Source organism: Microtus oregoni, unplaced genomic scaffold, assembly GCF_018167655.1.
Source record: "Microtus oregoni isolate MIOR12 unplaced genomic scaffold, Mior012 000060F_ref0000265, whole genome shotgun sequence".
NCBI lineage: Eukaryota > Metazoa > Chordata > Mammalia > Rodentia > Cricetidae > Microtus > Microtus oregoni.
The window spans coordinates 9,020,597-9,048,448 of record NW_024543870.1 but is presented as its reverse complement, the minus strand read 5'-3'; the positions used below and the strand labels follow the sequence as shown (position 1 = coordinate 9,048,448).

At 36.2% G+C, this 27,852-nt stretch overlaps 1 long non-coding RNA gene across 1 annotated transcript in view; it reads left to right on the top strand.

Moving 5' to 3' along the window:
* LOC121439251 overlaps nucleotides 1–21,430 on the top strand; it is a 32,050-nt gene extending 10,620 nt beyond the window's left edge. Inside the window, exons 2-3 of the long non-coding RNA XR_005973232.1 lie at nucleotides 16,007–16,125; nucleotides 21,383–21,430. This is a non-coding gene — a long non-coding RNA (uncharacterized LOC121439251). The remainder of the gene's footprint in view (nucleotides 1–16,006; nucleotides 16,126–21,382) is intronic.
* Nucleotides 21,431–27,852: the final 6,422 nt, after the last annotated feature.

The window sequence follows — 27,852 nt, the reverse complement described above, 5'->3', positions numbered from 1 at the left end:
TAAATTTACTATTATGAACTGTAATGTAAATATCCTTTTTTTCCTGTGGTCTCAGGCAATCCTTGCAAAGGGTCAGTTGACCTAAAAGGTCACAACCCACAGGTTGAGAATCACTGCTTTGTAGTAGGTATCTATTGTAGTTTCAAACCTAAATATACCAATTAATTAATAAAATCTTTAATTCTATTTACTGCAAATTGAAACTATCCAAATGCTAATCAGCTGATAAATAAGTGATATGAATTTGTCCCCGTGTGTACACAGATTATTCAGCAGTAGAAGAGACAAAATACTGATATTTGTAGCAAAAATGGTATTTCACAAAAATGTTACGGTAATGATCCAGACCCCCGGTTAAGTATTATATGAACTTCATTTCAATGAAAATTCTAAGAAAAGAAAAAACAATCTGCAAATTAGGAAACTAAGTCGAAGGGAATCTAGTTGTATAAGAGGTGATGCTTTTTGAAATGTATAGAAACTAGACTAAGGTGTCCAAGGTAATATTATATAAATACCTAAAATGTTAAGCTTTACTGAGAATGCATATTTATAACGTTAGCTCCTTTATTTTAGACTTTGTTGTCTAAAATAAAGACAACAATAAAAGACTTTGTTAGGCATCTGTCTGGCCTCCTCCGGGTGACCTCATTTCCAGGACAGCCCCTTCTTGTGTCTCAATTCAGAAGAGGCTCTTTTGGGGGAAGGGGACCCTTATTAGAGGGACAAACAATGGCCAATTGTCACCATGAGCTGGTAATTCATCAGCTTAGGGACTGGGCTCCCCCGGGTATTGTGGCTGTCTTGTCTTCTGGGACTCAAGATGGGTTTTTTTTTTTATTTAAATTTATTTATTTATTAAGGATTTCTGCCTCGTCCCCGCAACCGCTTCCCATTTCCCTCCCCCTCCCCCGATCAAGTCCCCCTCCCTCATCTGCTCGAAGAGCAATCAGGGTTCCCTGACCTGTGGGAAGCCCAAGGACCGCCCACCTCTATCCAGGTCAAGTAAGGTGAGCATCCAAACTGCCTAGGCTCCCACAAAGCCAGTACGTGCAGTAGGATCAAAAACCCACTGCGATTGTTCTTGAATTCTCAGTATTCCTCATTGTCCGCTATGTTCAGCTAGTCCGGATTTATCCCAAGCTTTTTCAGACCTAGGCCAGCTGGCCTTGGTGAGTTCCCAACAGAACATCCCCATTGTCTTAGTGTGTGGGTGCACCCCTCGTGGTCCTGAGTTCCTTGCTCGTGCTCCCTCTCCTTCTGCTCCTGATTTGGACCTTGAGATTTCTGTCCGGTGCTCCCATGTGGGTCTCTGTCTCTGTCTCCTTTCATCGCCTGATGAAGGTTAATATTCATGAGGATGCCTATGTGTTTGTCTTTGGATTCACCTTCTTATTTAGCTTCTCTAGGAACGTGAATTATAAGCTCAATGTCCTTTATTTATGGCTAGAAACCAAATATGAGTGAGTACATCCCATGTTCCTCTTTTTGGGTCTGGCTTACCTCACTCAGGATAGTGTTTTCTATTTCCATCCATTTTTATGCAAAATTCAAGAAGTCCTTGTTTTTTACTGCTGAGTTATACTCTAATATATATATATTCCATACTTTCTTCATCCATTCTTCCGTTGAAGGGAACTAGCTCTTGTAGACCAGGCTGGTCTCGAACTCACAGAGATCCGCCTGACTCTGCCTCCCAAGTGCTGGGATTAAAGGCGTGCGCCACCACCGCCCGGCTTGGGGTATCTTTCATAGGGCTGATGATAATTCTGTACTTTCTTACTCACAACTGCTTTTTCATGAATGGATGGTGAATTTTTTTCAGTGCCTTTTCTGAATCATTTGGTATAACCATATGGCTTTTCTTATTTAAGTTTTCATTCTGGATAATTAGAGCTTGGCAAATGACTTTTATAAAAAAAAGTTTAATTGGTTTTGCATTCCTAAAATAAATCCCACTTGGTTCTGATGAATTGAAAACATTCCCATGCTACCATGAGGATCTTTGTGTTCTACCTTTGCTGAATTGGCTCTGTGTTTAGCTTTCTATTTTCTGCTTGTCTGCTTTCCACTAAGCATTTTTAAAATCCCATTGATGACTTCTATTATAACAAGTATACTTCTTTTAAATTTGTTCCCATGTGATTATCAGCAAACCAGTTCCTTTGTCTTCTTCCATCAAGAAGTTCCCTTAGTGTTGCATCAGGGTGTTCTCCTGTATCTTTGTGTCCGTCTGCAGGACATTGGGATCACAGCTCTACACATGATATCTACTTAATTATAGTACATACCCTATGGACTTCACTTAAACCATGACTTCAATTACTTTACTACCTATTAGCAATGCCTCTCAGATTTGTGTACTATACAAGAATATCTACATCCCTTTTTATGTCTAATATAATATGTCATTAAAATTTGCAAGCATGTTTAATGACTACTTGTGAAAGCCAATTTAATTGTAGACAAATGTTAGACTTTGCTGATACCCCACCAAGGCTGCAGCATCCTTTTATTTTTTAAGGATATATTTTTATTGAAATTGTAGCATCCTGGGAACACCTTTGAGTTTTCTTTTGATATGTCAAAATAGTAAAGAGATACTGGATTAAAAATAAAGACATATTTTGGATGTTAATAGGCCTATTCAGTTTTTGCCTTTTCAAGTGGTTCATTCCACTGGAGAGCTCTCCCCAGCAGAAAACAAAAGCAACAGCAGCAACAACAAAATGTAAGTCTAGTTAATGGTTTAAGTAGACCAAGTGTAAAGGAAAACACCAACTTTTATTTATTAAAAGATAAAAAAATCACATAATTAGAGTTTCAGATACTTGACAACATTGACCTTCATACAAACTTATTATACTCTCAAGGTTTATTCCAAATACAGGCTGTGGAGCTCATAATTCACATCTAAGTGTCTGCTAATAAATAAACCAAACATAGATATGTGGTTTTCTAGTTTTCTAAAAGAAGTTATTTGGATTGAATTTTGTGCTACTGTTTTCTCTCCTTTTTCCATTCTTACATAATTTATTTACCAATAGCATGTTCATTTTTTTAATGTGGATGAAGGATTTGACATGTCTCATATTAGAGAAATATAAACCACCATTGCAATATCAAAATTTTATTATTTCCACTGTTTATTTAACGATTCCTAAATATTCATTTTTTATCAGATTATAATAGAGTTATAACATGAGAACCTTTCCTTTTATTCCTTCAAACACTCCCATACACCATTCCTTCAGTCCTTAATAGTCATGGCCTCTTTTTTCAATAACTGTTGTTGTATATGTTTATAAGCTCAAATATTTCCAAATATAACTTAATCATTTTGTGTAATGCTACTTTTATCCATATTTTTAGTACTGACCATTTGGTATTAGACAGCCGTTGGTGCTCTCTTTCCTGGGGAAGAGCTTTCTCAATCCCAGCTTTCCTCAGTTGCCTCTGGTTCTTTGTGCAGTGTTAGCTGAATAAGGTAGGCACTAATGAATCTGTCAAAGCAGACAGGGAAATGCCTTTGAGGCTTCAGCTCTACACAAAGAACTACAGGAAACTGAATGTTCAATATTAATAGAATAAATGGTTTTTGACTGAGAAAGAAACTAGCACACTTATACTTTTAAAAATCCATTTAACCAATTAAATTTTATGTCACAAAAGAGAAAGCACATTTCCCAAAACGATGTTAAAATCACAGATTTCCAAAATATATGAACCCTGCACCAAATACGTTTTAAATGATCGGTCCTTCTCCACTGGCACCATGTAGATGCAGTAAGTGCTGATTCGCGCTGTAATGAGGACATCAGCACCATCACGTGAGCTTATGTGATTACCTTGCACTTATGTTTCCGTCATACGCATTTCATTTTCAGTTAATGAAATCTTCTCCGTGGTCTATTTCTTATCATATTGTTTTATGCATCGAAATTATCCTAATGAGAAAACCACGCGACATGCTTATGAGATGAGTACTCTCTGGTCCATCATTGTAAAGGAAGTATAAAGGGAGTGTGTGAGCGCTGGAGTTTTGAACAGCAGAATTACAGTGAAAATTACTCCAACTGGCCCTAGTACATGCAGTAAACAGTTTGGGTTCACGGACGGTAAGAGTGAGAGAAAAAAACCCATATTTATACTCTCTTGGTTTTAGTATCAGTCAGTTACATGGATTCTAAACCTTGTTTTATGTCTAACTTGAACTATGCCGAGTCGTTCAAGAATTGTGCTAACCTCTCCGATATACCCTGAAAGAAGTTACCCGATATTCTAAATTGCATCTCTATAACACTGCACAACTGAGGTTGACATATCTCTTCAGTCTACAAATAAATAGTCTTTAAAAAATACCCAAAGCAAGGCTGGAAGATGAAATATGTTAATGGACTTTCTGTTCTCCTCCCATTCTAAAATTTTGAGTTACTATATTTTACTATTGTGAGACTTTATGTCCTTGAAATACAAATGTTCTAGCTAACAGCATAAAGCAAGATCCAGAGACAGTTGATCAAGACCAAGTTCCTGACGTTAAAATATCAAATCATTTGGTTTAACAACTGTCATTATTACAATTTTTTGAGAAAAATATGGTTTTGGAGATCATGCTTACAGAACATACTCATGATTTCAAGCCCCCACAATATTTTAATTCCATAAGGTATGTGGGTGGATATTACAAATTGACATAGTTTTGTGTTATTTTTTACATGCAAAATTATTATCAGATGGAGGGGAAATAAAATAATTCTGAATGTGATTTTAAAAACCCACAATGTTCTTGACTTATGTTACCAATTTTAAACTATTGCTAAAATTTATTCACTTTTGGAAAAGGAATAATATTAATAACATAATTTCAATTTTAATAAAACTAAATATAGAAAGGTTTTGTTAAAATAACCAGAGAAAATGTTCTATTAAGTTGCTATATATAGAAGTAGGAAAAATAGCTAATTGATATATATATACACATATGTGTATATATGTTTATATAATATATATATAATACTTGACTGATATTGAATTTTTATGGAATACAAAGTTGACTTTTATGGAATTAAAAAGTAGAATGTTTCACTGATTTTATCATTAAGATTATATATCTCAAATGATGATAAACTAATACTCTTTTGCTTACCAAAGACATCATTTCCTTCTGATCAGTAACCTAGCATATAATAATGTAGAAAAAAAACCTCAGGATCTCTTCATGTTTTATATTTTTAGACAATTAGTAAAACCACTGTTAGGTCATATAATTTGTCATGTTATTAGATAATTCAAAGAATTCATTGTCAATTAATTTGTTAAATGATATAGTTTTAATAAACTCTTATTTTTAAAACATAACTAGGAAATGCTATTTTATAATAATCTGGGTAGAAATGGTCATCTTGCATTCTCATTTCTCTCTATGATATTGGTTGAGGACTATGTTTTAAATACATTGTACTCCATTCTTCTTCTCACAATATAATCCATTACTCTTTCTTATAATGAGATCTTGCCATAGTGAATCCATGAACAGAAGTCTCTACTTTGAGTCTATTTGTTGGAATTATAGATCTAAAGTATTATTTGTGGCATAGGTATATATCAACAACACCAAATATTGGTTAAAATGCATTTTGAAGTTCTGATCATGATTCTCTGAGATAAAATTTAGTTTGGGTGCATAAAAAAATGAATAGAACAGGAAGCTGTGGATAGAAACGAGTATTGCTGGAAGGTAACTAATAGAGAAAAGAAGCCACAAAAGCTAGAGAGCGTGAGGCAGGGAATGCGCACTAAGTCTTGCAGGGAGGAAAGGGAAGGGTAAGAAATAAAGCAATTATACATTAAGTGAAAAAAAGAAATAAAACGATCTAACAATAATACAAATAGTCTAGTCTAAATAAACAAATAACAGAAATAACAAAAGAACAATTAATATCAAAAACCAGTCAAAACATGATGAGGAGCTAAATAGGAAATTAGTGGTAGCCACGGCCCATGCATCCGTGGTCTCCCAGAAAAGGCGATAGCAAACAGAGACACAACTTTTCCTCAAGAATGAAGGTTTCTTTTTTTCTACCCCCACTGCTGTTTGTAAATAGCTTAGCTAGTTCAAGGGTAGCACTGAGAGAGAGGCTGAGGACACTGTATCTGTTACACTTTTTCTGATTTCTTCCTTCCACACTTCTCTTCCTTGTGGCCTTGTTTGGCACAAGAGGACACTCTTCCAAGGCACTTGCTCTTGTCTAAAGTTTTCCAAAGTCATGGAGCCACAACTGGATGGTGGTGTGCTTGAGAAAGGAGCAGCAGACTGTCTGGACCATAAAAGGTGATGGATTAATCCAAACCTTAAATAAAGACCACAGCACAAGAAATAAAACCTTTCCCATCTGGCAGATGATGGTCTCCAGATAATCACTCTTATAATTTAATAAGCTACAAATCTGAGGTACAGAATATTTAATAATGCTGCCAACCACAATGAGAATACAGCGATACCAAGGGCTGTATAAACATGGCTATCTTGTCCAAAACAATTCATGATTAACCAAAAAGAAATGATGTTTCTTTGTGATAAAACCAGTGTCAGGGGTAACTTTAATAAAAAAAATAAAATATTATCAAAAAACAGTTAGAAAACATCTTCTAACGTAGAATGTCTTTTTAAGGCCGGGCAGTGGTGCACATGTCTTAATCTCTCGTGCACTCAGAAGGCAGAGGAGGGGGAATCGCTAAACTCAGTGCCAGCCTGTACTACAGAGTGACTTTCAGGACAGTCAGAACTACACAGGACAGCTCTATCTTGAAACAAACAAGCAAACAAACAAACAGCAAAAATAGAGAAAAAAAACAGAAAAAGAAAAAAAAGGAAAGAAAGAAAAATGTCTTTACCATTGAAAACCTGCATTAGAGATAATATAAAGTGTCAGGTCCGGAGAGCATTAAGGACTGAAAATCGGTATCTTATGAAGGTGACTTCTCAGAGACATTTACCCTTAATAACGTGACACTAGTTATAGCAACAAAGTGAGCTCTCAAACGTGTTTCTTTGTGAACCTAGAACGCAGTAAGTGGAGAAAAATTCACATTATCTGAAGCTGTGGTGTTGATTTTTCAGAATAGGCAAAGGTATAAACGTGGTACCATTCCATGTCTGCATTTCTCTCTGCGACTTAGGCTATTTCTTGGTTAAACTCTCATGCCTTCTAAACACATGTAGTGTTCAAGCAAATATTGTTTACAGCTCTAGACTGGTTAAAACTATATGCTAACTAATTGTACTGTAAATGGCATAAGATAAGCTAGTTTTCATATAAAGCTTATTTCTCTAAATTATTAAGTTTCAACATATTTATTATATTTATACAAATTTATTACATTGTACATTAGGATGCATCATGCCAATGCAAGTGACTTTATGCAATGTATAATTTCCTAAATGTTTTGTCATTAAAACTGCAAACAATTTTTAAAGTTTCTGATAGGTTATATACTATCAGCTTCAGATTTTCATAAATTCTCATTCTTGGAATATTCACTTAATAACAAAACTCTTTATAAATTTTTCACTGAGCGATGTATTATACCCCTTAGTTGTGATGGTTAATATATTCTTCACCTGAACTATAAACACTTACCTGTCATTTTCACTGTCAACTATGAATAACATATTTTTTTAATATTAGTATTTAGGACATCATAATGGGAACTAACTGAAAATTTTCTAATTTGGGCTACTACCAAAAATTCACTTCTCATTTTCATGTTGAGAACTGAGTCACTCATTTCTCCAGGAAACAGTTGCTGAGCATATACTATGGCACACAGCTCATTTCCAGAAGCTAGACTCAGAACAAAGCAACAGCGACAACAACGGAACAACAGGAATGACTACGCTTACATCTTGGTGAGCCAGAGGTACTGAGCACCAGTTTCCTTCTGGTTGCATCTTTTCCTGCAAAGGACCCTGCAGAGCTGGAGCATCTGGGAAACATTTATAAAAGGAAAAATGTGCTTGTGTGTGTGCGCGCGCGTGTGTGTGTATGTTTGTATGAATGTATGCATGCATGTATGTATGTATATACGCACTATAGTTTTTTTGTGTAACAATGCATTTACAGCTGATGAGTTCTGAGACAAACAGGGCTTATGAGCCTCTCTCTACGCTTTCCGCCATTCTTCTGACATCAGGCTTATTTCTACCACCCCAACACACATATTTTATCCTAACTCTAATCACTGAACGTTAATGAATTATATTGTCCCTATTTTGTCCATCAGGCAGTCTCTGTTTGGAAAATAATGCTACAGTCTATAGTTGAGCTGATACTTAATTAAGGTAAGATTCTGATGTATAAACATTTATATGTACTCCAAACTAAATTATTTCTGTTCCAATTACCATAATTGCTAAAATCTATCCCTCTTATTCAGTCCTCCCTGCATTGCCCTCATCAGTGTCAGATGCTGCCAGACTCACCCCCAACTCGGAGGTTGTTTGGCCATTAAAATCATGGTTTGTTAAAGAAGAATCTTAAGAAAATATAATCGCCTTGAGATACACAGTGGGAAAAACATTATATTTGGAGACAGATTTTATTGGTCTAAATCCCAGTTTTACCTTGCCTTTGGCAAAAAATAATGGTAAAGGCTTTTATTTATAGAAAAGAGCTTTCCTTTTAAATGAAGATTTGTTCCAATAGCCAACAGGCTGGCATTAAGTCCGCACAGGTCTGTGCATCGTTCCTCATACTTCCCAATGACCATATGACACTGGCTTCCTTGGCTTGGTATATTCTCAATGAGTGAACTGCAGAAAACAATGCCATATAATGTAGGCTTTAGAGTTTATGTATTGAGGATTATAGAATTATAATCTTTGTTAGTGGAAATGGGAATATTCTTTCATGAATATGATATACCAAAATGTAAACATATCACTGTTCTTGTCCCCCTTTCTCTCATGTCTGTAAAAATGTGACATGCTCATTAATACATGCATATACACACATATACATGCTTGCCTACATAGTATAAAAATATGCACACCTCCAGGTATATGTATTCAACCTCTGAATCAACAATAGGCCTCAGAGAGAAACACAACAATTAGGTACCTTAACAGTATAAATTAAAAAAATATATTCTAAGAACTTAGGAAACTTTAAAAATTGAGGAGAGTTACTTAAACATCGTAAAAGAAGAAAAAGAATATAGAAGTTCTCTAAAATGCAGAAATGATAGGAATAAAATACACTTTTCGCAGAGACATCCATCCTTCACCCTCTGGTGAAGCATCTTTAGAGTTAGACTTCGGTGCTTAAGTAGCAAATTGGAATTATGCCACAACTTATTCTCCTTAATTCGTTTCAAGTGAATGCATTGATCATAACCACAAATAACAGCATTTTGTTTGTTACTATCTCAACTCTCAGTGACTATGTTTTAACTACACACACAGACACACAAAATGTCTGGGAATAGAGATTTTTGTAATTAAGAGAGGTAATAGATAGAGTGGCTGTTAGCAACTGAAAACATCTTCAGGAGAAAGTCCCAACAATTTTGTTTCTAAGATAGAAGCAATTTGCTTTCATTAGTGCTAAAGAGATTCAGTATTAGTGTCAGAACCATTTCATCAGACTATCCCAGTGCTGTTTTTAAATCAGAACAGTACATTTAAAGGTTTAGAAATAGAATTTCATGTTATTTTTCTCCTTAGATATTGTAGTCTGAGAGAAATTGTGTGATAATGTAATATCGCTCTTAGAGCTGAATTTCGAGTAAAATAAATAAATAAATATGATCAACAGTCATTCATTTGTTCATGGAGCAACTGTTTTTCAGCATTCATCTGTGCCAAGGCTTTTCTGGGTAGTAGGGAATGACCTCGAGAAAGTCACATTGCTGGCTGTGGAGAGTCAGAGATTAATATCAGAGGCAGATATAAAAGAGAAAATGAAACATAATGAGGAAAGAACCAGAATTGGTATATGTATATGTAGTTCATTATAAAATATTTCTATGATAAAAGGTATTTGGTGGAATCTATTAAAGACTCATTGAAAACCATATTATTTATGATGCATCTATCCAAGATGCAATTGTTTGCAAGGTGAATACTGCAAAAGAATCATTTTGTGTGTGTGTGTGTGTGTCAAAACAAAACACCCTTGCATTAATGATGAAGCATGAGACACGGATTGACAGTACTCCTTGCCAGTTGGCCAATGTATAATCTCTTTCTTTGGCTGAAAGGCCTTTATTGAATGTAGTCTAATCCCCTGTCCCTCAGTAAATTTGATGAGAACTCTAGATTAAATGCTTTCACAGTTCCTCCCTCACTCTGTTGAGTTTGCTTTATGTGCTCTCTAACCTAGAAGCATCACTAGCTCTTATTTAACTTGTGATCACATCAACTGTACAACTAATGTTCAGTGGATTCATTTCTGTATGAGACAGATTTGCAGCATGTTCTCACCAATGGTGGTCTTTATCTTCCATTGTTGTGCTCCTACCACAGTTATTGGGTGGAAGAGTGTTTTCTTACCTCTCTCTGGAACCTTGAGAAGCAGTAACAACCCGTCTTTGCTCCTCGGGTGAAAAGCATAGTGAGTAGTTTAATGAATGGAATTACAATGACTGATATGGAAACTAGAATGTTTTATGGATAAATAATGCATGCTATACAAAATAAAATATCTAATAAAAGTATAATACATTTATTCAAGCTATCAACTACATAACATTTAATATGCAAAAGAAAGAGATTGCTTGTTATCTGACAAGCATTTTATAATCATAATTACACACAAAACACTAACTTTATTCAGGATATTAAATGTCTAATAGGAGGATTATATTCTGCTGATTCTTTCCATTTATTGTGACTCAGGAGATATAAATAAAATTATTATTTAAGATTTCTTGAAATGTCTCCAATATAGAAATTTAAAAGAAACCTGGGCAGTGACCTTACATAGATTTACCTTTTTATGCATTTTTTGCAGGTACATGATAGAGGCATGCTGTCCCCAAATAGCCCAAGTTCTTAAATGAACATCAAAACCGATACAATGGGTCAGAGTTGGGCATCAAAAAATATAAAATTCCATGTCTCTAAAGGCCTTATGCTTCTTTTGCCAGGCCTGTCAATCTGTTTTGCAGTTATTCATATGAGAAAAAAAATGCACAGTGCTATTAAAAATTAATCTAGCTTCCATGCACTGTAAGTGAAAGAAATGAGGGAGGAGAAGCCAGACAGTCGATATGTGAACAAGGAAATAGTAATATAATGATGAAGATGGATGACAAACGGCATGCTGGTTAGAAGAGCCATTGTGAAAACATGATCAACAACACAATGTGACGATGTGATTTACTGGATTCACCTAAACAACAGGAGATACATGTGTTGCTTGATGTGTATTAGTGTGTATTTTTAAGGATGCATAGTTTTTGAATAGTATGAATAATTTTTTATAGATGTTGAAATAGGAACAATGCTGGAATGACTAATAGAGATATTGAGTATTTCACAAGTAGAATGCTAGAAATAGCTGAGCATGAGATGCCAGTTGATGAGAACATCTTCCAAATCATTTTGGCAAGAAATAAGGGAAGGCTTGGGTCCTATAAATACATGGTGTCCATGAGCCCACATTGCAAAATGTCTGTGTGTTTTGCTTAGTTTTTTTCTTTACTAAGGTGAATTTCACCAAGCAGATAGTTATTTGTTTTAAAGTGAGAAGTCAGTAGTGTTTAGTGGGCTCACAGTGAGGTGTCACCATCGTTGCCTGATTCCAAAGCATTCTAATCAACCAGAACAAAACCCCATAGCCACAAGGCAGTCATTCTCCATTTCCCTTCCTCTAACTCCTGAGCTTCACCAATCTCTTTTTGTCCCTATGGATTTATCTTTTCTGCATCATTTATGCAAATGGAATGATATAATTTTCTCCAAGAATGTTTTAGAATTGTACCCACACTGTATTATGTATCCATAACTTAAACCTTTTATGGCTGAATATTTATTCATTTCTGAATGTTACTTCTTGTTTTGTATGAATAATAATGTGAAATTTTCCTTAAATGATTTTATTTGTATTTCTCCTGTATCTACCAAGTACTTACTGGCTCTAAATAAACCATGCTCGCCTTTTCCTTCAGTGTTCTTGCCTATGCTAATTCAATTACCTAAGCTACATTCCTGTTGCACCCCCAAGTTACTTGGCTAATCAGATTGTTATGTTATCCCTCCCAACCTATTCGACCAACTAGATGTGAAGCCCTCAGACAAAAGGCCAATAACAGCATTTCTGCCATGTCAGAGTTATTTCATGTGATTGAAAACTTTTTAAGGCAAAATCATGCAATGTATTTCTATATCACCCTATGAGGGATCCAAACATTTGTTACTATGGCTAAATATAATTTACATATTTTACAGCAAATTAGAACCCAATTCTCATTTATATAATGATTACCGACATAGTCTATTGATTTATTTCTAGGGCCAGGAAGATGGGCAGGATAGATAGTAGTATTCCTGCATTATTATTGTTAATTTTTCAGACTTAAATTCTTACTCAAAGATTCACTTTCTGATAGTAATTGCCAGGGCTAAGGTTGAAACCCGAGCTTGCACTTGTACGGTGGGCATGAATTTCTCTTTTAAAACTGGATTTACTTTGAAGCCTTTGGCTTAAATGCTACAAACTCAATTAAACTGAGATCTGGGGGACTTGGCTAGGGAAAAGATGTTCATGATGGAAGTGGAAAATTACTGCTTGCTCTCGGTTTCATAGGACCATAAAACAGCTTCAGGGATTTCCATTATTTTATTGATGGACTCCTTAAATTGCTTTTTACTCATCTCTCTCCCTATTCACAAAAATCCCTAAAGATCCCATGGTGTGGTTTCATATCTTCTTCCCTCTTGGGACAGTGTGACCTTTTCATGCCCGCACCATGCTGAAGGATGAGTATAACTTACTAGTCCCTCATTGCTTCTCATGCTGATATGATACTATACCATTTTAATGTTTAGCAGTCTTGAACTGAAAGTGACCTCAAGAGTTGGGGAAGGGATTTCGTTCAGTAGCTCATAGACCTGTCTTGAGGTTGTGCTGTAACTCACACGTCCTTAGTTCCTACTAACAAGGCTCCCACCAAAATTTATTTCACTATTGCTCTCTTGAATCACCCCACCTCCTCAGTCTCAAGGGTCGATTACTAAATATAAGCATGGATGACCAGCAATAACGGTTGACAATAGAAAGTTACTCATCTCTAGGGTATATTCTATTCAATAAATTTAAAGCATTAGCTATTTCAGAATTCTAAGAGGCCAAGTATTTGAAACCAAAAATATGAAAGATAGATACTGCCTTCTGTACTTATATTGAGGAATGCTTTTTCAGGTGCAAAGAAACAAAATTTCTCTAAATGGCATGGATTAGGAAAGGAGAGTATCATATTTACACTAATGGTATTTAGAAAGTGAAAACTATCATCAGTCATAGTAGTGGGCATCCAGACTGAGCTGAGGTTGAGCATTGTGTTCCTACTTCCCCTGTGTTAAAAATCAAATGTCTCTCTACACATGTGAACATTTCTCTCTCTTCTGTGTTGATAGGGATGGCTAGCATTGTATGCTTGGCATAATCTAGAAAATGCAAGGTAACACACTTCTGGGCGTATTTGTAAGAAAGATTCCGAAATGAGTTAACTAAGGTAAGATGACCTCCCTGGTTATGGATGGTACCACTCTGGGTGGAACATCAGACTGAGTGAAGAAGCAGCAGCAAACTGATCATCAACACTGATATCTCTCCAAATGTGGATGCGCTGGTGCAAGCTTCCTAGTGTTTATACTGTAGAATTCCCTGCCATGATGGAATATGAGCCAGAAATAACCCTTCTTAAGTTGCTTTGAAAACACATGCACACACACATACAGAGAGACAGAGAGAGAGAGAGAGAGAGAGAGAGAGAGAGAGAGAGAGAGAGAGATTCAAAACAGACAGACCTATCAGTTTCTCTTATTTTTTAATTAAATTTAATTATTGTGTTGCTTAGTTGGAGCATGATGTAACTTCCAGGGATCAAATTCAAGTTGCCATACTTGAGGGCAAGTGCCTAGCCAATATCTATTCTTCTAATTTGTGAATATTGAATACATGTCCATTTTAAAGTCCTTCACTTTATTCATCAGTTTTAAATTATTTTAATCTGGCAGATCCAAACTTAAGTGTTTTACACTGGATTATATTCATTAATATCATGCAATTAATTTTTGATCATTTAAATAAATAGACCAATTCCTCACTCCTAAAGGTCTTACAGAGCATGACTCAGCCAGTATTTATTTAAATATTTTAACTTTCTACCAACAAAAGGCATATCCTAATGATTTTGTTGGTGGATCTACCACAGTCTTAAGAATGAAATTGCATTATCTGGCTCTGGTTGCTCTGGCCTTGCAAAGCAGCAGTTTCAGAATCTGCAGTGGGAGAATTTAAAACCATGGTGAGCCTGGACAATCTAATTAGGCTCTGCTTCAAAATAAAGTGCCAGTAGGAGAGTGAGCATTACCTCAATGTAGTGTGTGCTTAGCAAGAGCCCGTCCTTGGTTTTAGTCCCCATAACACGAACTCATCAAGTAGAGACAGAAATTATGCCTCTTATCTACAATCTCTTCCAGAAAGTAGAAGTAGGCTTACATATGCCAAAAATAGTGCTGCAATACAAGATATGCTAATATGTTATATACTATAATATTTGCCATTTTCTAAATATGCATGAGTGAAAATGTACATATACCCATAGAGTTCAAGATAAATTTGTATTTTTATGGAATTTATGACAACTGCCTTTTTATTAACCTCTATCTTTATTCCTATACGTAATACAAAGTTTAAGAGGTTTTGTTTCTATGTTAGACATCTTCCTATCTGTGAGTAAAACTGTGTACTGAGCAATAAGCAAAGTGTGAGACAGTAGATTACTTTAAAGACAAAGAAATGTGAACTTTTCTACCAAGGGAATGACTGGTAAACACTGCACTCTTTTCTTCACGCTGATGTTACTTAACTGGGAGTTTCAGCACTAACTGAGTCGAGTTACCAATCTCAGTGGCATATTAGTTCATGACTGTTGTTGAGATATCGTGCCTGGAGAAAGCACATTAGCTCATGACAGTTGCTGAGATGACATGCCTGGAGAAAGCCCTCTTAACGGATGACGCTGACTCACGGTTTAAAGGATGAGGTCAATACGCTTTTAGGTTCAGTTTGCCAGTATTTTATAGAGAATTTTTGTATCGATGTTCATAAGAAAAAAAGGTCTGTAATCCTATTTGTTGAATCTTTGCATGGTTTGGGTAACAAGGTGACTGCAGCCTCATAAAATGAATTTGGCAACGTTCCTTCTGTTTCTATTGTGTGGAATAATTTGAGGAGTATTGATACGAGATCTTTGCAAGTTTGGTAGAATTCTGTGCTAAAATCAAATTGCCCCTGGGATTTTCTTGGGAGATTTTTAAAAACTCCTATTTCCTGATGGATTATAGATCTATTTGAATTGTTTATCCAATCTTGATTTAACTTTGGCACATGGTATCTATTAACACCTTTTAGATGTTCCAATTTTGTGAAGTAAGGTGGGTTTTTTTTATTATTGTTGTTTTGTTTTGTTTTTTTCTTTTGGATTTTATATCTTCCTTCCTTCCTTCATTTATTTATTTATTTCTCTTTTGAGTCCAGTTTCTCTTGTATTCCTGGCTGTCTTGAAACTTACTCTGTAGACCAGGCTGGCCTGGAACTCACAGACACAACTGTCTCTGCCTCCAGAGTGCTGGAATTAAAAGTGTGTGTCAGTGTACTCCAAACAGGGTAGAAGTCATGTGGACAGAAGCTTGAGATGGTTATATCTCATCGTGAGGAAGGGAACAGAAATTCACGATTATGCTCAACTGGTTCCCTTTCTCCTCTCCATACAGTCCAAGAATTACCCCAAGGGAATGCTGTGGTACTCCTTCTAAAGTAAGCATTCCAACAGCAATGAGAGTGGAAGACAGGGGATGTATTCATTAGTGAACCGGTAGTCTCAGCAACAGTGGTAAGTATTCCTACCTCGTTAATCAATCTAATCAAGAAACTTTCTCTCGAAGATGCCCAAAAGCTTATCTCCTCAATGATTCTAGTTCCTTTCAACTTGGTAAATAATCTTAACCACAAGAACTGGTTTGTTTTAAAGGCATCAATAAAGGAAACAGCACTCAAATTATGTATGAACAATCATATAAAATATATGTCATAATTGATACAAACAGCAAGGATTTTTTTTAACAGAGTGAGTTAATATAGGAAGCCACTTTATCAGCATGATGCAAATTTCAATTGTGCCTATTAAAGTTGGAAAATTAACAAAATTATGTGCATTTGATGAGGCATATTAAATATTTTAAAACTATTTCTGCTAAGTTTTTCCTGATCACTTACTAATGACTATAGTTTTCTTTAAGTATCCCGTGCACATTGTGTAAAATATAATAAAGTGAAGCAAAATTCTTATGCAGATCCTGGCATTCCGTCTCACAAAAAGGCATTCACACACTTTCATATACATATACGCCTTGCTATACACTGACACCCACGCACAAATTTGTGGCTACCACTAGACATACACACACATATTCACTCCTCAAGGACACACACACACACACACACACACACTCATTTCCACGCATATGCACTCACACACGCACACATACATCCTACATGAAGATATTCATAAACACTCATTGGTTGCTACACAGACACTCACATACACACATTTATTACCACTTGGACACACCCATATACATGCACATTCCTTACACACATGCTCACTTTCACACACATTCATTTCTATACATGGACGTTCACACATGCATATACATTTAAAGTTTATCAAAGCTAAGAGCTGGATTATATGAGTAAATACAAAGCCACAAAGGCAGTTCATTTCTTTAAGAAACTAGCATTTTCACTTTTAAATTACTTGTTTTATGTAATCTGAAAGTATATTCAACATAGTTCTTATTTATGTCTTATATTTTTATAAAGTGTAACTACATCTTAGTGAACCAAATATTAAGTAATCAGATAAGAATAGTAGTTAGAAAGAGTTAGAAAATAATGAATATGAGAAAGCAGAAAATAAAATTCTATTCATTAATCTTTTCCTATCAATATGCAATTCTTAATTTTATTATACCCACATTAAATAAGTTGATCTATAAAGGCACTTACAAATTAATCTAATTATATTTAATAGTATTTCCTATATTAAACTAAGGTAATGATACAATGATAATATTTAAATTGTTACATTTGGGCTATGAATATATAAAATATCTTTTGAAAAAAGATTATAATATTATTATCATGATCATTTTATAATGCATTAATGTCAAGAAAGAACTATTCAAATTAAATATGCACATAAATATGTTAATCTACTGTTTTTTATCGTAATTATAGCTTAATACAGACACACAAGAACTTCCACAATGACTGCTCACACACAATAAAACTGTACAAGATGTGTGTCTTCCTTCCTTACCCAGGCTTCCCATTAGATCATGATGATCATGATGTGCACCTTTTTTGACTGGCAAAATAAAGTTTTAAATTGACTTCATAAAAATTCCTCCTAGAGCTATAATTAGTACTAAAACGAACTTAAAATCATGGCCACTTATCAGTATAAAAAAAAAACGTAAAAGCAACATTATTGCTTATGTCGTTGCTATTATAACAACAGAATTTAATCTTGTGTCTTAAAACCTGCATGGTCAATTTAAGCATTTTTTAGCATCTAAAAGTCTGATAATACTTTTATCCAATAATGTTTTCAAGGTCACTTTGACCTGGCTTGTAGACTAATACGAAATGTTAAATAGAATTAGAACTCTACTCCAAATAAGCTATTTTAAAGTACATTGCTGTAGCCGGGATTTGCTATTTGGGATCATTAGTAGAGAAAATAATTTAAAATTTTTGTCCCATAAAGCAACTCTAATGGATTGACCAGAATTATTCATTTATCTTGAAAACAACATGATGAAAGATAAAGACAAAATCAATTTCAGTGCACTTTGCTTTATATCACGCATGTGCAATTTGATGGCAGTTGGTTATAAGAGATTGCCATATGAAAATTTTAAGGAAAACTTGGAATTTAACTAACATGTACAATTTAACAGCAAACTAACAGCTTGGCAGCTTGTGAAAATTGAAGGTGGGATTGGTTAATTTACTCCGTTAGGTCTACTGAGTTGAAAAAAAAAATCTTTACAATTACAGAGCTCATTTTGTTAGAGAATACTGTTTATACAGAACAAAGAAGAGTTCTTTTGAATAGCAGTGAAGAGGCAGATAGTGATTAAGGCACAAACCGTATTCTGGGCAAAGCGCATCACATATTCTCCTGAGCTCAGGCATTTTGGCTGAACCGAGGGTGGTACAACACAGAGCCTTTCATTCCTTCCTTGAGATAGAGGACTGGAAAGAAATTGTGCTCTAGGTATTGATTTAAGCACAATGGCTAAAATAATTAGCAAAATACGCTGTTCTCCTACATTCCCAAGACTTGTTTTGTCTTGGTTATAATAAAAACAGCAACAAAATATTCAAGATGTTATATATATGTGACCACTGAAGTTTGTCCTTGTAAAATAATTACTTATAATCTTGTCTCCAGTGTACAGCATCTTCACAGAGCTACCCTAGTTAAATTGAGTTCATTCAAGTGAGTACTAACCCATTGTGATTAATTGTTGCGATGTGTGTCCTAATGAAAACATAAAATTTGCGAGTAGAAAGGTACTCAAACATAGAACACCATGTAACAAAACTAGAGCAGACTGCACAAGAAGAAATACCCACAGATAGCATCAACACAGGAAGTTAAGAGAAGGACAGGAAATTGTTTCTCTCCCAGGGAGTTTTTCCAGGGAATTCAACAGCATGAACTTGAAGAGCCCAGGCTTTTGGACTTCTGTCCTCCACACCACGATTTAGCCAACCAGTTTGGAGTACTTTGTTATAGTTCTCCAAACTATATATAGGCCCCCAAGCTAGCATCTGTCATATCCAGTAGAGTTCTAAAGAGCACCACAGGCTATCACAGCTGATGCTGTAATGTTGCAAGTCCACTTAACACTTTCCACAGACAGTTCACATGCGGCCCTACAAAGCAAACCTCAAAAGTTTGTCCTATGTACAGAAGTCAAATCATCAACGCTAAATCAATTACTTATAAGATAATTCACTAAGAAAACTGAAAATTTGCATTGAGATGATTGAAATTTAGAAGCAGTGTATCAAGGTAAATGGGCTGAAAACCAGGCTGAAAAGGTCCCCATATTAAAAGAAAGGAATGTTCTAGTGAATCAAATGAAAACTTCAGCAATGGGGAACTTGCAAAGAAGAGCCAACTGAAATAGAGCAGAAGAAATGAAAACACAGAATTGTTATGTAATTAATGAAAATGTGCAATATCAGAGCATAGAAAAATCAGCAAAACCATGAATTGTTTCTTTGATTACATTAATCAAATTTATAAAAGATCCTTCGAATTACAGAGAGGGGAAAACGAATGAGAGAGGAGAAATTATCAAAATCACTAACTTAAGAAACAGAATGATTTCCAAAGTGGTTGCACAAGATTGCATTCCCACCAGCAATGGATGAGTGTTCCCCTTCCTCCACAGCCTCTCCAGCAAAGGCTATCATTGGAGTTTTTTATTTTAGCCATTCTGATAGGTGTAAGATGATATCTCAAAGTTGTTTTGATTTGCATTTCCCTGATTGCTAAGGAGGTTGAGCATGACCTTAAGTGTCTTTTGGCCATTTGAACTTCCTCTGCTGAGAGTTCTCTGTTCAGTTCAGTGCCCCATTTTTTAATTGGGTTAATTAGCATTTTAAAGTCTAGTTTCCTGAGTTCTCTATATATTTTGGAGATCAGACCTTTGTCTGTTGCGGGGTTGGTGAAGATCTTCTCCCAGTCAGTAGGTTGCCTATTTGTCTTGGTGACAGTGTCCTTTGCTTTACAGAAGCTTCTCAGTTTTAGTAGGTCCCATTTATTCAATGTTGCCCTTAAAGTCTGTGCTGTTGGGGTTACACATAGGAAGCGATCTCCTGTGCCCATCTCCTGTAGGGTACTTCCCACTTTCTCTTCTATCAGGTTCACTGTGTTCTGACTGATAGTGAGGTCTTTAATCCATTTGGACTTGAGTTTTGTGCATGGTGATAGATATGGGTCTATTTTCATTCTTCTACAGGTTGACATCCAGTTATGCCAGCACCATTTGTTAAAAATGCTTTCTTTCTTCCATTGTATACTTTTGGCTCCTTTATCAAAAATGAGTTGTTCATAGGTTTGTGGGTTAAAATTCGGGTCTTCTATACGATTCCATTGGTCAACTTCTCTGTTTTTATGCCAGTACCACACTGTTTTCATCATTGTAGCTCTGTAATAGAGTTTGAAGTCAGGGATGGTAATGCCTCCAGACAATCCTTTATTGTATAGGAAATCGGTGTTTCGGTTTCTCAGGAAATTCGGGATCAACTTACGCCTGGACCCAGCAATACCACTCCTGGGAATATACCCAAGAGATGCCCTATCACATGACAAGAGCATTTGTTCAACTATGTTCATAGCAGTATTATTTGTAATAGCCAGAACCTGGAAACAACCTAGATGCCCTTCAATGGAAGAATGGATGAAGAAAGTGTGGAATGTCTACACATTAGAGTACTATGCTGCGTTAAAAAACAATGACTTCTCAAATTTTGCATGCAAACGGATGGAAATAGAAAACACTATCCTGAGTGAGGTATCCCAGACCCAAAAAGATGAACATGGGATGTACTCACTCATAATTGGTTTCTAGCCATAAACAAGGGTCACGGAGTCTACACTTGGTGATCCCAAAGAAGCTAAGTAAGAAGGTGAACCAAAAGAAAAGCATATAGTTGTCCTCTTGGCTATGGGAAGCAGACAAAATTGCCGGGGAGAAAATTGAGATCTTGGGGGTGGGGTGGGATGGGGGTAAGGGGAGATGGGGAGAGAGGGGGGAAAGGGGGAGAATGGGGGAAGCTTGAGGAAGGGGGAGGATTGGGATGAAGGAAGGTTGGATGGGGGAGCACGGAAGCACAGTTCTTAGTTAAGGGAGCCACCCTAGGGTTGGCAAGAGACTTGAACCTAGAGTGGCTCCCAGATGCCCAAGCCGAGGTCCCCAGTTAGTTCCTTGGGCAGCTGAGGATGGGGAACCTGAAATGACCCTATCCTAGAGCAATACTGACGAATATCTTGCATATCATCATAGAACCTTCATCTGGTGATGGATGGAGACAGAAACAGAGACCCACACTGGAGTACTGGACTGAGCTCCCAAGGTCCCGATGAGGAGCAGAAGGAGGGAGAACATGAGCAAAGAAGTCGGGACCACGAGGGGAGCACCCACCCACTGAGACAGTGGAGCTGATCTATTGGGAGCTCACCAAGGCCAGCTGAACTGTGACTGAAAAAGCATGGGATAAAACTGGACTCTCTGAGCATGGCGAACAATGAGGGCTGATGAGAACCCAAGGACAATGGCACGGGGTTTTGAACCTACGTAATGTGCTGGCTTTGTGGGAGCCTAGCCAGTTTGGATGTTCACCTTCCTAGAAATGCACGGAGCGGGGAGGACCTAGGACTTACCACAGGGCAGGGAAATCTGACTGCTCTTTGGGCTGGAGAGGGAGGGGGAGAGGAGTGGGGGGAGGGGGAGAAGGGTGGGAGGAGGAGGAGGGAAATGGGAGGCTGGGAGGAGGAGGAAATTTGTTTTTTTTTTTCTTTTTTTTTCTTTTCTCAATAAAAAAAGTTAAAAAAAAAACAAAAAAAACAAAAAACAAAAAAAATAAAATAAATATCAGGTTCAATTTGCAAAAAAAAAAAAAGAAACAGAATGAGGTATATTACTCTTGACCTTGTAGAAATGTAAAGAATTATTTAGGAATCTGTGAGTAACAATATGCCAAAAAAATCATAAAATTTAAACAAAAATATTCCCAGTGAGTACTGATACTTTTATTGTTTGTATAACCCATATTTTAGACATTATAGGTTCAAAACTTTAGTGATTTCTTCAACAGATTTTGTTTCAAGAAGGAATTTTATGACATCATTGTAACTTAAGCCCCAAAATGTGCATTTGGTATGTATTTGATATGTATACGTACATATGATCTCTAGCATGATTTCTTCATAGCTGTTGCATAGTTTTGGAAGTGGTTTTACAGAGTTGGTCATAAACAAGATTTTACCTTTTGTTTTATGTAAGAGGTAGCATAAAATATACTAAATTTTCTGACAGTTCAACTGTGGGACCATTTTTATTAATGCTTTTATTAATTTACATAAACCTTAGAACACACTTCCTCCTATCTTCTAATAATGTGCAAAGACAATACAGACCCCCATTCTGTTTTGATTAAATGCTTCTAGTTAAGCTGTAGACAGCTCACCCATGTAAAACTCTTCTTTTCCTTGTATTTGCTTTTTAATTGTTTAACCCTGATTTATGACAATAATGTGCCCCTTAGTAGGACAGTTAAAGACACAGGAACTTGAAACACATATTTCTTAGTTCCTTTCCATTCTTCTCTTTTGGATCCCACACAGATGTTCATACCCAGCAAACTTGCTCGTGTTTACATGGCACACAACTTCACATGTGTCTTATTTCTGTTACTGCAACTTCATATTTAACATACTATGGATATATTTTAAATTATCTAAATATCTGTTTATACACACTTGCATACACACATATACACAGACATATAGATTTTGTAACAAGTAATATCTTTCTAATAATTAGCTTTATATATGCTAATATAAATAAAGGAATGGAAAAAAAAACATCTGAAATACCCATAATCTGCCTGCCTTTATGATGAAATACTGGTTGTAATGTTATGCTATTGATTTGTGTCTTGGTTTCAGCACATAGCAAGCACAGATCAGGTTGCGAACAGAGGTCTGTGTTGATACTCCAGCTTCCTCTTGTGTTCCAGGATGCTTCTCCTCTGTGGTCCTCTTCCAATCTCAGGTCAGTGCAGGGGTGCCTCAGAATTGATTCGAATCTCTAATGCTATTTCCTGAAAGACATAGGCCTGCTCCCATTGATTTAGTTCTTTATCTGAGGAATAAGGCCTAATTCTTATAAGCTAATTAGTTCCATTTTGTCTGGGGAGGGAGCAAAGTCTGGGATACTATTAAGTCAATTACCTTTGATTTATCCTTTCGAACTACAGTTAATCCTATGTTTAAGTCATACCTCCTATCTGCCTGTCTTCTTTTTGACTCCAAACTGCCTGAGCCCCACCCTGATGTGAATACTAAGAAGACTTTTTGTAGGTGTTCCACTGTCTATTTCTTTTGCTGCATGCTTCCAATTGGGTTGATGCTCTAAACATCTTTTAAAACTATCTGGCTTTAAGATAACGTTTTATAAATTTGAAAATGAAAATGTTAGATAAATATTTCTTATGCAATTAAGGCTCTCTAATACACACACACATGCAAGGGCACACACACACACACACACGCACATACACACACATCTATCTTCTATTCCAGTTTTGAGGACTGCCTGCCCTTGCTTTGCTGCAGATGTAAATCCTCTTACTGATTCCTTCATGAATATCTTGCTTGCCCCGTGGTTTAGATTCATGGGAGCTCCAGAGAAGGTCCAGAAAGCTAGGTGCAAAGATGAAGCCCTTCTGTAGCAAAGAGAAGGAACAGTATCATTCTAGATGCCATAAGTCTACTGCTGCTTAACTTCCTCCAATGTTCATTTACATAGCACATGGTAATGAAAGTCTCTCACAGAAACAGGTTAAATATTCATCAAGCCAGTAATACAAAAATTTTCTCTGTAACCGATATAAATCATTTCCAAATGACTTTTAGAATTTCTCAAAGAATTGTTTGAATTTCAATGATTTTATTTGTTAATTTTGTTTTCTGTTACTCTGACAAACAAGACCCAAAGGTATTTGGGTAGAAAAGAGTTCATTTGGCTCATAGGTTTATTAAGGGAAGTCAAGGCTAAAGCTGAAGCAGGAACCTGGATGCAGGTGCTGAAGTAGAGACGATGGAGAAACGCTGATTACTGATTTACTTTCAATGGCCTAAGCGGCTTGCTGTCTTCTACAACCAAGGAGTTCTCACTCCCAAATCAAATGTTTATTAAGAAAAGGCCCAAAGGCAAGCCTGCTGGCCAAACTTATGGAGACATTTCCCCAGTTGAAGGTATATTCCCAGGTGACTCTTATTTGTGTAGAATATCAAATACTAACCTATATATAACCTATATTCTTAACTTTATTTTTGAAGTGAACATAAACAGTTCAAATTGTCTTGAGGGATATGAGTATCTTTCTATGCAGAGATTTAAGGATGTTAATAATTCTTTTTCTGGAATGACTCATAGATTGGGTACATCAATTATCTGAAGAGTTTTATTTCCAGGATTTTGTTTTCTATAGTCATTTTTTTACTTCCTTTTCTAGTTATACTTTCATATTACTTTATATATTTTTGCCAGCAGCTGTGTGGATATGCATGTTGAATTCAAAGTCAGATAAATTAGCAATATTTTTGGTTCTTATTTGTTTGATTGTGTGTGTGTGTGTGTGTGCGTGCCCGCCCATACGAGTTCAAGTCAGACCCCATCCCTGCAAGGATAGTGGAGGTTAATATGAAATAATTCCCCTGCCCAAGAAGATATTGACAATTGATGGATGCAAGGAGAGGAAGTATCAGTATTCTTTAACAATGTTACCCTTGAAAATAAACCATGCTCTATTAGAAGAAACCACATTCAAGAATATATGGGAAGAACAAATTGGGCACGATAGAAGAGAGAGGGGGGGGGGGAGGGGAGGGGAGGAGAGAGAGAGATATTAAGTACACCCAGAATAGGTTGAGAAGACAATGTAAACATCTAATTTGGTACTGTGGAGGTCTGAATGGGGTATCCCCAATATTCTCCAATAGCAAAATGCCTGGTTGCTAGTTGGTAACACTATTTGCATAGATTTGAGAAGCCTGGCCTTGCTGAAAATAGACTTTGGGATTTCAAAGGCCATGTTACTTGAGGGAGGGGATTCAAAAGCCATTCTCCATTTCCAGTGCACTCTCAGCTTCCTGACTGTGGGTAAAGATGTGAGCTGTTACTGCCACCATGTCTACTGCTTGGCTGCTGAGCTTCCCTGTATGGCAAGTAATTACCTCTTTCCCCTCTGAAACTGGAAACTCCAAGTAAACTCTTTCCTTTTTTTTTTTTTTTTTTTTTTTTTTTTTGGTTTTTTGAGACAAGGTTTCTCTGTAGCTTTGGTGCCTGTCCTGGAACTAGCTCTTGTAGACCAGGCTGGTCTCGAACTCCCAGAGATCCGCCTGCCTCCGCCTCGCGAGTGCTGGGATTAAAGGTGTGCGCCACCACCGCCGGGCTCCTTCCTCTTTTTCTATAAATTGACTTGATCTCGGTGTTTTATCACAGCTAAATAAAGCAGACAGTGTCAATAAACACAGGTTTTCCTAGATATGTTCAGACAATAATTAACTGTAATACACATTGAGCACCATAAAAGCATTTTTGGTTATCAACTTGATTACAACTGGAATTAACTAAAACGGAAGTGACTCAGTGCACGACTTTTTTTTATAATTAAATCATTTGAAGTGGTAAAACCTTCTTTTAATCCCAATCTTCTGAAGTGGGAAGATACACCTTTAATCCAGATCTTTTATCTGGGAATATCTACCTTCAGTCTGGGCCAACCCCTCTCTTGGAAGCCTATATAAGGAAAATGGAAGAAGGAAGCATGCTCTCTTTGCCTGTTTGCTCTTGCTCACAAAACTCCTGATACTAATATAAATAAAAGTTATTTAATATTCTTAAACAGTCAAAGTAGTTCGAAAGTTTGAAATTCCAAAATTCACTGGCACTTCCCAAACTTCCTGTCAACTATATTTATCTTCAGGAAGATCCTAAGTCTGCATATGCTTCCTCAAGGAGTGGGAGGAGAGGGAAGGTGGAGAATCGCTAAGAGTAAATCTTTTGGGAGAAGTATCTCCTAAATTAGCAAATTTCATTGAATTTTCCAGAAAGATGAGTTTTTGCTTTTAGATTGCTCTTCTTTGTCACTTAAAATATAGCTGTGCTTCTGAGTTCTCTCACTTCCTTTCTTAACACAAATGCATTTTAAAGAAACCTCTCCTTATATAAACTTTTGAAATGGTAAAATATGGTCCAGATAGTTACATACATTAATTTCTCTTTTCTGACATCTGGTCCTAATCATTTTTTTTTTGGAAGTTGAATGCTACTCTCCACTAGTCAGCCTGCCGAACACTGACTCTCATGTTTATTTTATAGTTAGATGCTTGTGTTTTGAAATTTTAGGTTGGATAATAATACAGAAAACCAAACTGCTTTCCAATGGAAGCATTATTTAGTGCTTTAGACAAAGCAGGACAATGGCTTTGAGGTAGACTCAAGATGGAAAGGTCTCTTAAGCATCGTGGTACCACCTTTGTCCTTTTATACACACAGGTACATTTTGTCTACCCCTCTATGTCCTCCCTCATTTACTCAAAATCATTAACTTATTTTTCATTTCTAAAACCTGCAACTTATTTTCTGTTTCTAAATTCTGCTGTTTCTAAACTGTCAAATTCATAGAGCCACACAGCGTATGATTCATGGGAATAGTCTGTTAGTTTTTCATCGTCATTCTCTTGACATTTATATGAACTATATTAACAGATGAGTCCTTTAGCATCAGAGTCATTGATTCCAATACCCCACAAATCATTCCACATCAGCTTTTGAAGAATATCTATGTATACTGTTTGCATCATACTCATGTTTTTGTATGAACAAATCTTGCCATTGGCTACAGTGAATAGCCCAAACTATATTTGCTCAGGTATATGACACATGAATATTTAGAAGAAAGAAGTGAAACTGTTGTCTTCCTACTTATTATGATATTTACTAAATAAGTGGTAAACGTTTGTAAGAAAATAGTTCTTTTTCTATACCATTAAGTAATTTGAATATGTTGTGTTTCATTTTTTTTTTAAGTCAACCTGCCACAAATTAGCAAGGACCTCTTGAGTGGGAACCTCCTTTTGCATTTATTGATGGTGGAAGACTTGTCTGATTGTGAGCAGCAATTTCAAACAGCAGTCTAGCCAAAGGGTGTTGGTCAGGATGAAGATTGCTTACCTTTTGTTCCCTTTGCCTTGCCTCTCGTCATGGACCTGATTTACTGGTGCTGCATCTGATTTTTTTTTTTTTTGCTGATATTTGAACTAGTGTTTCCAGCCTTCTATTGGAGTGTAAGACCCAGCCATTCGCCTGGAAGCTTCCAGGTTTTCAGCACTGGATTGGACTGCTGAGCTACCCAGCTTGTGGACCAATTACCTGATTCTCAGCATTTCAAATATGATTCAGCTGTTGGCACTATTTTAACATATGTTGACCTAATAATTTCACACACACACACACACACACACACACACACACACACTTCCTTTGTATCTCCAAAGAACCTGAGTATACATACATTCTAGCTCTAGAAAAATAAAATGTACATTGATATTCTATATCCCAAAATATGCTTGTGAGAGAAACACACCAAATTGGATGCATATAACTGTTCATCAGTAAACATGTTCAATAATATCCTCACTATTTTGAAGCACATACACAAAATATCCACAAATGATGTGCAATTC